This window comes from Dermacentor andersoni, chromosome 5 (assembly GCF_023375885.2).
Source record: "Dermacentor andersoni chromosome 5, qqDerAnde1_hic_scaffold, whole genome shotgun sequence".
NCBI lineage: Eukaryota > Metazoa > Arthropoda > Arachnida > Ixodida > Ixodidae > Dermacentor > Dermacentor andersoni.
The window spans coordinates 195,791,187-195,803,877 of NC_092818.1; positions in this window are offsets into that span (position 1 = coordinate 195,791,187).

Below are 12,691 nucleotides of genomic sequence, written 5' to 3' on the forward strand. Positions count from 1 at the left end.
TCATACAAAGAACGTAGTATTACATTGGTTTGTGTTTTGCACCACTTTCGTGGAAAACTGCAGAAGAAAATGGATTGCTTTCCTATGCGTATTGTATCTTGTAGTAAGCAGGTTCTTAGTGCAGATATACTTATGCCTTAATTCTAACAGATCTTACATACAAAACATATAGGCGGATTTCTTCTACATCATGAGCCTTAAAGGTACTGTTGCGGCTCGAGGTGGCGTTTGGGCCAGGAATCCACCAAGCCCACTGACGAGTACATCCGGTAGTAGGAATGAAAGAAAAAGGGGTTATTTTACATTATTTATACTTGCTCCAGATACGGAAGCCCATTCCATGTAGAAGCATATTAAGCGTCTGAGTTCCCATCAGCACACGTCAGCTTTCCCCACTGCACCAAAAGTCCCCGCTTTCAATACCATCGTCTTCCCTAGGTGACTAGACTAGGCAATCTGATGATTACTGTCAGAATCGTCGAATGCCGACAGAAATTAGTTGCCTATCTCAATAACATGGATAAGAAGTTTAAAAAAATAGTTGGAGTTCGTTGCTTAAAATCCTCGGCTCAGACCGTCTGCTTAATCTGGCTCCCTTTCGTGTACTTGGCCTCGAAGTTGTATAACTGCAAAGTGAGAATCCATCTCAGCAGTCTCCCATGATTTTTTTGTGTGTGTTGTTGTTGACATTAGCTTCAGCCATGCGAGAGGGCAATGGCCGCCCTCGACCGTGAATTTCGTGCCTTGAATATAGCATCCTAGCTTTTGAACGGCCCATGTTATGCAGAAACAGTCTTTCTCCGAGGTGCTAAACGCCTCTTGTCGCGGTGTCAGTTTTCGACTGAGGTACAGCACAGGATGCTCTTCACCGCATCCGTTGAGTTGGGCAAGGACGACGCCTAGATCACGGTTACTGGCGTCACACTAAAGAATGAATTCCCAGCAAAAGTCTGGCGAGACAAGCACAAGTCGTGAAGACGAAGCTTCCTTCTCAAAGCAATCCACATATTCCGAATAAGACTCAGCAAATCTTCCATTTCTGTGCGACTCACCCACTAACATTTTCTTTCTCTTGTTCACAAAGGAAGCACGCTAAAGAAATAACAAAAAAAAAATGTGTAAATTACGCGCTTGAAGCTACTCGAAGGTTCGAGCTTATTTCTAAATACTTTCATGCACGTCAAATCGATACTCAAAACGCTGTCGTCTTATGAATACACGTGCGAGACACGCACCAACGCTTTGCTTCTTTGTGTCCGAGCAAGACACGCCTTAAAGGAACAGTATAAACACTTTCTAAAATTGTGCGGCTAAATAAGGGCTCTTCCAAATTACGCGTCTTTCTTTGAAAGAAAATATTGCGACCACTTCTGAAAAGCGATCTGATACGCAAGCGTGCCACTAAAGGCTTCTAACAAATAACGTAGACTTGGTGCTGAAAACGTGTCTCAAAAAAAAAAAAAAAGAGAAGCCTATCGGTTTAAAAAGAAAGAACGACATATCGAAATAAACAAAGTTTCAAAAAATTAATGAGCGCGCAAACCATCTCTTTCAGTATATCGGTGAGCTTCTAAAACTAACTAAATAAACCTCAAAACTTCCTTATCGCAACAATCTCTAGATGTCAAAACGCCTGACATAACAAATTGTTTCCACGAAACATGTATAGCGCTTTTCATTCCGAATAGCCTACGGTTGCGTCCTATCTTTAAGCCATACTCGAGGCGGGCGCGATCTGAAAGCGTTTGTCAACCTTGTCAACCAGGGAATACAAAGGGCACGTAGGCCATCCCCTCGCTGCAGACTCCTGACACATTACGTACTGGCTACATGCCTTCTAGGCGTTGCACTACGAATTCACTGCTTGGTATAAACACTTCGCGTCGCCTTACGGCCGCGCCTCCCATGTCATACAGGTTACACCTCGACAAGAACCCAAAGAGGGGGAACATGATGATGATGATGATGAAGCCTCAATTAATGGCACAAACCCACTATGAGGGATAGGCTACGAATCGGGTGCTATTATGATTCAATAAATAAAAGAAATTGATTAATAAATAAAAAACACACAAAAAAAGAAAATGAATATACAATCCAAAAGAAAAAATAAATAAAAAAAGGATGTACTTAAACTTATGTGAGTTAAATTCTGAATAATAATAGTAAGATTTAAACTGTGAACTTGTGCTTTTACTTTCTGAGTTTTCTAAACTGAAGTAGAAGTAAATCAATTGTTGAAACTACGAACTATTGTGGGCAGAAATTTCGCATTGTGTGGTAAAATGTCTGCAAATTCAGTTTTGAGCGATCCTGGAGACTTATGAAGCGGAATTATTTCTCTAAGGCAAACATTTAAGGGTGCCTATTGTGCTTGCACAAATACAACTTGTGGGGTATGGAACCGCGACCACGTGTTCTCACAAAATGGATTTGGTTCACTAATAAATGCACATTGTCCACGTCGTAGCGAAGATTCATAAGCTCTTAAGTAGGTTTGAATCGTAAGCATGCGGAATCGCGTGTGAAAAGTAGGTAGGCGCGCTTCCTGGCATAATACATTATTAGTAACGAATTCAGGAAGACCTAAACATAGTCGAAGAACTTCTCTTTCTAACAGTACAAAGGGTCTCAATTTATATTTTGCGCTTTCGGAGAACAAAACACAGCCGAATTCTAGAAACGGTCGTACATACATACGATAAATCATAATTAGTGTGTCACTTCGCATACCAGAACGTCGGTTACTGATTCTACGCAGTAAATCTAAGGCTCGTGTCCCCTTCGTTCCAATATCCTCTATGTGAGAACGCCAGTTAAGTTTTCCGTCATATATGATACCCAAATATTTAAGCGACTCTACCTGAGGAATGGCTCTTTGTTCATATACTAACGACAACTGTAACGGCCCGGAAAGCGGAAAAACAAGGACTGCACTTTTGTTTACGTTTAGTGACAGATGCAGATTGTGAAGCGACGTCTGTAGAGTTCAGAGGTATGTTTGTAAAGATAGGTGAAGGGAAGTGATGTCTCTTGCTGTAGCGAAAAATGCAATGTCATCTGCATAGACATACAGATCCACATCCTGGTGCAGTGGTACTAAACTCATTAATAGGTTAAATAGCATAGGAGACAGAACAGCCCCCCGGGGCACCCCTCTTGTCTGACCGAACTTTCTCGAAAAGCCGTTTTGAAAACAATAAAATTTTCTGTTTCTTAGAAATTCAAAAATCTATGCCGTTATATATCTCGGAAAATTGTAGGACTGTAATCTGTCCAGAAGTAGAGAGTACTCAACGCTGTCATAAGCTTTTGCTATGTCAAGTCACTAAAGCACTAACTTCTTTTCTATGCTGAGCAAGTTGGATGCGGCTTTCGAAATCTACATGCGCACACCAAATGGAGAGACCGGGCCGGAAACCTATTTGACTTGGGCTCAGTAACGAACTTTCAGGTATATGATTCATCATACGATTATATAAAACACTTTCAATTAGTTTTACCATATTTGACGTAAGTGAGATAGGCCTAATGTTGTGAAGGTTGTAGGCAGCTCCTTGTTTTTTAAGCAGCGGAATAATTTTGTCTGTCCTCCATTCTGGTGGAATCCAAGCATTTTTTAGAGAATAATTCACTGTGTTCAGAATGTCACCAGAAGAAATTTCAAACAACGTTTTTAGCATGTCATTGGGAATGCCGTCAGGACCTGGAGCTCAGGCTGGCAGAGATCTAAAGACATTAGAGAGCTCTGACACTGTGACTTCCATGAAGTCATCGGCGATGGGAGGCCTTAGTGGCCCATTCGGCAAACGTGATATTAAGCGTTGCGCTAAGCCCTTTCCTATGAATTCTAAAGAAGCAGATAACTTGCGTGGTGAAAGAATTATCGGTTCAGTATTCGCTGATGTCGGTATGAATTTTCTATATCGAAGGAATCTGAACAGAGCTTTTCTGTTGCTGGGCTTAGAGAGGAATTCATAATGTTTTTCGTCATACTCGTGTTTGGCATTCGATACTGTTCTCTTTAACGCAGCAGCTGCGAATTTATAATCATTCGAATTACTCGGACACTGATTGTAAAGTAATTTCTCCCCCGCGGCTTTTCGTCTTCTATAATCCCGCGTGAAATCCGAATTCCACCAAGGAGAGGTAGTACTTTTGGTTATGTTAACAATAAATTTGGACTTTTAAAGGAACCTTTTAATACAGCGCAAAGCCTCAGGGCTTTGATGTCATTGGGTACCATTTTCTGGGAATTGAGGACAGTTTTCAAGATACTCTGAAATTTCTGGTAATTGACAATATTACGCGTCGGAGACTCCAGGGGAATAACAGGGCAGACAATATCAAACCTAATAGGTAGATGGTCACTTTTGAGGCTGAGTCGACAGTAGACCAGGAAGCTACGGAAATTACTGAACTCGCAAATGTTAGACCCAATGACAATTTGGAAAGACCCTGAATAAAGGTAGCTGACTTCGTGTTTAAGCAACAAAAATTTTGATTAATTGCCCAGTCCGACAATTGCTTTCCACGTGAGTCCGTTTTGAAAACCCAAGACACATGATGCGAATTAGAGTCTCCGGCTATCACAATTTATTTCCTACAGGATTTGACAACGGTATCGAGGGAACAAGTATCATGTACGCCTGTGGGAAAATATGTATTAACTAAGGAAAATGGGGAACAACCAGGAATAGTTACATCTATTCCTAGTATCTCATACTCCGTAGACATATACTGTTAGGAAATTTTTACTTCGTGGCAGATTTTAGTTGTTATCAAGAAAACAAGTCCTCCGCCTCTCGATGGATGGTCCAATCGAAATGAACGATAATTTTTTATATGAAAATCTTGGCCATTGGAGAGCCAAGTTTCCTGCAAAAGAATAATGTTGGGAGAAAGTTGTGAACAAAAATATATTAAATCAGTAGCTGCAGAAATAATGGAACGGCAGTTCCACTGTAGTACCTTTAAGTAACCTATGACGTATTAAACCTACTTTAGAAACCACTTGCTCTAAAATGCTGTCTTTTAACAAATATTTCTTCGAAAGACTGTCTTTACCCTACTTTGTGGGTTTTGATTGAGGGTCAGAGCTGGAAGAGTTAGGATTAGAATCTGACTTGGAAAGACTACCTTTCACAAACTTTTCGGTTTTTGAGTGCGGGACAGAGATCGATGAATTATCGTTAGGTGATCTTGTGCGTTTAAGCGTCGGGAGGTCCATTTCTACATCCTGGTTGTTGTTTTCTGACACTGATCCAGACAAGCATCCGTTGTCGGTCTGCTGAGTTGAAGTTGATGGCCTCGCATTGTCTGCGTCTTGTAGAATAACTGATAAAGGATCCATTAGTTGTTCAGCATTCGATGTTAGGGTCTGTGTAAGAATCTGCGAACTAGCATTAGAACTCGCTAAAGGACTGAAAAGCTGAATCATTTGTGATGTCAACACTTGAGCTAGAGTTTCCGACAGGTTTGATGTTAATCGTTCCATAGCTTTTGACAACGCCTTTTCGACCGCTGTCGCAATAAAATCGGAAAGGGCTGAGTCTGCAACCATTTTCTGACGGGCTGTCACTCCTGCATATTCCTTAGACCTATCCTGGACCTCAACAACAGCATCCCGGCGTGAGCAACGTCTCCTTTCAATTACATCTATAATTTGAATTTCCTGTGATCTTGCAGGACAATTCGAGTAGTTGGCGGGATGACCACCACCACAGAGACAACATTTCTCTTCTTTGGAGGAACAATCACTAAAACTGTGGCTGTTTCCACAAGCACGGCAGCGGGGTGCAGATCTGCAGCCCCTGACGCTGTGACTGAATCGCCAACACTTGTTTCATTGTAGAATGCGTGGAGCTAGAGCTTCTACCTTGTAAATTAGGGGCCAGACCTTAATTTCTGTTGGCCGCATCGTCCCAGCAAATCTAACTATGTCTGACTCTGTTGGTATCTTCTTATTGTAAATCACTCCACTGCACCGGTAAACGGAGATGACTCCAGCCACCGAGAACATTTCTAAAATCTCTTCAGGAGTTAAAGTGACGTCCACCCCTCGTACAATGCCTCTAGAGCATGCGAGATGTGGCGGTGCGAAACAGCTCACAGGATGGAAAGCGAATGTGGCACAGGTGTGGTCTGGCGAGCAGCATAGTATACCACCTCTGCCGAACTGACTGACCTCTGTGACCTGTCGGAAGTGGGGTGAGGCCTTCTGCAATTCGCCCTGAATCGTTTTTGGGTTTTTCATATTGATCGTACCGCCGTCGGTCGGCACCATGGCCACAGGAATAGTGCCGGCTCCACTGCGAAGAAAAAACTCAAGCGGCAGCTCCTGAGGAGCTACCGAGGCTGACCACGGGTAAGCCCCGTAGCCAAGTGATGCTACAGACATCAAGCAAGGCTAACACGAAAACACATAAGAAAAAAAAAGGCAACGTGAAATTACAAGCTGAGCAAAGAAAATACCACACTATATTTGACCTCAGCCCCCAAAGCAGGAGAAGCCAGAACCGAGGAACGCAATTCAATTAATTGCCCCCTGGCTACTTTGTTGCTTGCTTGCTTCTCACTTACCCAGTACGGGAGAGTGGCCAAGAAGCCGGCGGTTAGAGGTTAAAAGGAAATGAAAGAGAGAAAGAAAGCCTAAACAGAAAATCAATCGGCGTGACGTATAACGTTCACGTTAGTTAAGGAATAGATTTACGTTCATGCAGATACAGAGATAGAAAAATATTTGTAATTATATATTGTCACCTGGTAGTGACGGTGAAGAAAGCAGCGAAACTGTGAGTGACGAAGCTAGCGTTTTATTGGGCGAACCTGTGCACTCAAAAATAGGCTACATTCGAGGAACAACGACAGCGGCGAACACAGTCGGCGATCGTCGAAAATTTGATCTGCTGGTCAAGCACGTCGGCTTTTATACACGAGCCATCGAAGGGTTCCAGAGTAATCGATGGTGCCCGCGTGTCCTCCAGAACGTTCTACACAATTCACGCAAGCTTCGGTGATAAAAAGTACCATTGATAACATTCGAGAAACTTCCAGTACATATAATTTGTTACACGGTGAAAAGCCCTCACCCGAAAAAGATAGACAAGTCCACGTGTCAATGCCCCCTTCTCAAAAAGCATCGTCCCGATGCTGCAAATATGAAATGGGAGCGAAACACAAAATGACACTTATCAAGGAAACAAAGTCCAAACTAACAGTCCAAAAAAAGAAAGTCCAAAGGTCAGCTACGCGAAGTCCCAAAGTTCATTAGCGCTGGTATACAACAGCTTAAGTCGCACAACGTGGACTATTTCAGGTCGTGAGCCGCGCCGCTGTGATAGCGAAATGCCGTCGGGTACGACCTCATAGTCGAACGTGCCGATGCGTCGGATGATCTTGCAGGGTCCGAAATAGCGGCGTAAAAGCTTCTCGCTAAATCCTCGTCGGCGTAATGGCGTACAAATCCAAACGCGGTCGCCGGGCTGGTGCTCGACGTAGCGTCGTCGAAGGTTATGGTGTCGGCTGTTGGTCCTCTGCTGGTTCGTGATCCGCAGGCGGGCGAGCTGTCGGGCTTCTTCGGCGCGCTGGAGATACGTGCCGACGTCAAGATTCTCTTCGTCGGTGACGCGCAGAAGCATAGCATCGAGAGTCATCGTCGGGTTCCTGCCGTAAATCAGCTTGAACGGCGTCTTCTCTGTTGTTTCTCGCACCGCCGTCTTGTAAGCGAAGGTCACGTACAGCAGGACAGTCCCCAAGGTCTTGTGTTCGACGTCGACGTACATTGCTGGCATGTCGGCGGGGGTCTTATTCAGGCGCTCCGTAAGACCATTCGTCTGCGGGTGGTAGGCAGTTGTCCTCCTGTGGGTTTTCTGACTGTGTTGCGGAATAGTTTGGGTGAGCTCCGCTGTAAATTCCCTTCCTCTGTCGGTGATGAGGACTTCTGGGGCGCCATGTCGCAGCAGGATATTCTTGACGAAGAATTTCGCCCCTTCCGCTGCGCTATCTTTTGGCAGAACTTTTGCTTCAGCGAAGCGGGTGAGGTAGTCCGTCGCCACGACGATCCACTTATTTCCGGATGTTGACGTCGGAAAGGGTGTCAACAAGCCCATCCCTATCTGCTGAAATGGTCGGCAAGCGTTCGGCTGTAGTAATCCCACTAGCCTTGAGGGTGGTGTCTTGCGTCCCTGACAGTCTCGGCATGTCTTCACGTAACAGGCGACGTCAGCGGTCAGGCGCGGCCAGTAATACTTTTCCTGCATATTTGATAGCGTCCGGGAGAAACCGAGCTGCCCAGCGGTCGGATCGTCATATAGGGCGTACAGCACTTCTGGACGCAGCGCTGAAAGAATAACAAGAAGGTAGTTGGCGCGGTCTGGTGAGAAGTTATTCTTCACGAGTAGGCTGTGTTGAAGCGTGAACGAAGACAATCCTGGCCTAAATGCCCTAGGGACAACGTCGGTGTTCCCTATTAAATACCCGACGAGGCTTTTTAGCTCCAGGTCTGCTCGTTGCTGCTCAGCGAAGTCTTCCGCGCTTATTATTCCAAGGAAGGCGTCGTCATTATCGTCTCATTGCGGCGGCGGATCAATGGGGGCGCGTGATAGGCAATCGGCATCAGATTGTTTTCATCCGGACTTGTAGAACACAATGATGTCACATCCTTGCAGACTGATGCTCCACCGCGTCAGCCATCCTGAAGGGTCCTTTGAATTCTCTAGTCAACACAACGCGTGATGTTCGGTGACGACTTTGAACGGCCTGCCATATAGAAAGGGCGGAATTTTTTATAGCCAAAATGATGGCGAGGCATTCCTTTTCGGTCGTATAATAATTGCCTTCCGCTTTTGACAGCGACCCGCTAGCGCAACCTATCACCCGTTCAAGTCCGTCTTTCCTCTGGACTAGGTCGGCACCGAGGCTATAGGCTACTGGCGTCAGTGTGGATTTCGGCATCGGCGTCCTCGTCGAAGTGCGCACGTACCGGCGACGACTGCATGCGTCATTTGAGTTCGTGAAATGCGTCAGCCTGCGGCGTTCCCACTTGTACTCGACATCGCATTTAGTTAGGTGTGTCAAACGAGTCATAAAATAAGGGACACTCATGCGGAACACTAAGTGAGTTTAGACTAATAAAGTCGTCGTCGTCGTCGTCGTCATCATCATCATCATTATCATCATCATCATCATCATCATCATCATCATCATCAGCCTGTTTTATGCCCACTGCACGATGAAGGCCTCTCCCTGTGATCTCCAACTACCCCTGTCCTGCGCCAACCGATTCCAACCAGCGTCCGCGAATTTCCTAATTTCATCGCTCCACCTAGTCTATTGCCGTCCTCGACTGCGTTTCACTTTCCTTACACCGATTCTGTAACCCTAATGGTCCAACGTTTATCTAACCGGCGCACTACATGACCTGCCCAGCCCCTTTTTTTTCTCTTCATGTCAATGAGAATATCGGCTATACATGTTTGCTCTCTGATCCACGGCGATCTTTTTCTGTCTCTTAAAGTTATGCCTAGCATTCTTCGTTCCATCGCTCTTTGAGCGCTCCTTAACTTGGTGTCAAGCTTCTTTGTCATTCTCCAAGTCTCTGCCCCATATGCCAGCACCGGTAAAATGCACTGATTGTACACCTTCCTTTTCAATGATAATGGTAAGCTTCCAGTAAGGAGCTGACATATCTGCCGTAAATGGGATCCAACCCATTTTTATTCTTTTATGAATTTTCTTCTCATGATCAGGGTTCCTTGTGATTAGTTGACCTAGGCAAACGTACTCCTTCGCAGACTCTAGATGATGACTGGAGATCCTGAATTCTTGTTCCCTTGCCCGGCTATTCATCATTAACTTTGTCTTCTGCATATTAATGTTCAACCTCACTCTTACACCCTCTCTGTGAAGGTCCTAAATCATTTGTTGCAACTCGTCTGCATTGTCGCTGAATAAAACAATGCCCTCTGTAAACCGAAGGTTGCTGAGATATTCGCCGCCGATTCTTACCCCTAAGCCTTCCCAGTTTAATAACTTAATAACTTCTTCCAAGCACGCAGTGAGTAGCATTGGAGAGATTGTGTCTCCCTGTCTGACCCTTTCTTTATAGGTACCTTTCTGCTCTTCCTGTGCAGAATTAAGGTAGCCGTGGAATCTCTGTAGATATTTTCCAAGGTATTTACGTAAGCGGTCTGTACTCCTTGATTGCGTAATGCTTCTATGACTGCTGGTATCTCTACTGAATTAAATGCATTTTCGTAATCTATGAAAGCCATATAGAGAGGCTTATTGTACTCTGCGGATTTCTTGATTACCTGATCAATGACATGGATGTGAGCCATTGTAGAGTATGCCTCCATGAAGTCAACCTGTTCCCTTGGTTGACTAAAGTCCAGTGCTGCCCTTATTCTATTGGAGATTATTTTGATGAATATTTTATTTAATAGTGGGAGTAAGCTAATGAGTCTGTAATTCTTCAATTCTTTAACGTCTCCCTTTTTGTGGTTTAGTATAATGCTTGCATTCTTTCAGTTTTCTGGGACCCTTGCAGTCGATAGACACCTCGTATAAAGAACCGCCAGTTTTCCAAGCATTATGTCTCCTCCATCTTTGATTAAATCGACTGCTATTCCATCTTCTCCTGGCGCTCTTCTTCGTTTCATGTCTTTTGAGGCCCTTCCCACCTCATCGCTGGTTATAGGAGAAGTTTCTGTATCATGTTCATGACTGTTCATTACTTACACCTCTGAGTACTGTACAAATCAGTATAGAATTCTTGCGCTGCTTTTACTATACCTCCGAGATTGCTGATTATATTACCCTGCTTGTCTTTCAGTGCATACATCTTGGTTTGTCCTATGCCAAGTTTCCTTCTCACTGATTTCAGGCTGCGTCCGTTTTTACGGCTTCTTCAGTCTTTCTCACGCTGTAGTTTCGAATATCACTTATTTTCGCCTTGTGGATCAATTTGACAGAGAAAGAGAGAGATAGAGAGTGAGAGAGAGAGAGAGAATCACACAGACAGGCAAACAGCATCTAAGCCGGAAGTGGACCTCTCTCATCTCAACTCTGGTGCCAGCACTCGACCGATCGCACCATCCCGGCGTAAGAGACATACCTCAAGATATTTACAGCCTCGCAAAGCAGCGTGCATTTTTGCGCAAGAACTTTTCATAAGCAGTCTGGACGACAAAAGCTTGTTTTGCGGTGTTGAGAAGCCTAGTTCCGCCCGTTGCCCCTTACCATTCACACGTAGAGAAACATGTTACGTGACAGCCCTATCATGCACGCGGAAAATATTTATGGATAGAACGCACACAATATTGAATACTGTCGTAGCTCATACAAACTCGGTGTTGCGCTCAGAGAGACGCATGCACATGCATTCTGGTAGACATTTTATTCACTTCACGCCAGCAAATACTCCACAGCGGTCGCTGAGGTCTGGAGTAAGAAGCAATGCACCTGGGACGCCCCAAGCAGAACGAGGCAGGTGCAGTTTACTCACTGCGTGGTGTCAGTGTGTACATTGAACCGCGGCCACGGATATGTGGTACCAGCTTCTTGCATACTTCCTACTAATATTTCTTAGGAAAATGGGAGAAAAGGGCGAAGGATTTGCAATACTAACAAATATCTTCATCTTTTGCATATGCCTTCTATAGACTACTTTTTGAGAGTACGCGTAATACAAAAATATAATACTGTTCTTTTGCGTACTGTCAAAGCTCTGGAATAGCTAGAACGCCTGTCTGAGCCTAACGTTGAAACGTTTTCCTTCCGGCGACTTAACAGGAACATGGATGTTCCTGCTATGTGTGGAACATGGGTGCTACAACCGGTTGCCGTTATGTATAGCGCTTCCAACGGCTCTGCTGTAACTCACTACCACCATGCCCTTGGCCAGTTTGGTGTTCTGTCCAATGCATAGCTTACTGCTCACAAGGTTAAGCACATATAAACGAAGACCAATTTGTTTAACTAGTTCATGAAAAAACTAGCAGCCTATATACCTTGACTACACTATAAGCTCTGGTAAGCGTATGCTATAATTTACATATTGTGACACGCTGACGAAGGAGATGTTGTCAGCTTGGTCGGAAGACGACGACGCTCTGGACTTCGCGCGCTGTCTACCATCTTGTCAGCCGCTACGATTATTGTAAATATTCTGTAAATATACGTCTGACTGTTTTTAACCCCGTAGCAATATAATATCACATTTCACCTTTTACTCTTTGTTAACACGCAACAGTTTGTTCGGTCGTATGAGCCTCAATTAGTTGCAGACATGATGTCATAAATTTGTATAATTATAATTCTATTGCATAAATTCCTTCACTGCTTGTGCCCAGGAAATTACTGCTGCGATTCAACGGCGAAATATCGACGCCAGAACTGTGCGAGTAAAATTCAGTAAAACGAAAACATGAACCACTTCTTTATTTCTACGCAATGTAACTTCATTTTCGAAGTTAGGTTTACTTAAGAAATTTGCTGTTTCGTAAGGTGTAAGAAACACTCAGATTACTCACCAACCACGTGACAAAATACTGATGTTGAACTGGCGGGCTTCTGCAATGATCCCTACATCCAGCAAATTCTTTTTTCCAGGAACTCAGACAGCTCATTGTTTTATGCGTCGCAGTCTTTATTTTTCAGAAGGTAAACATTATAGAGTACAAGTTCAATG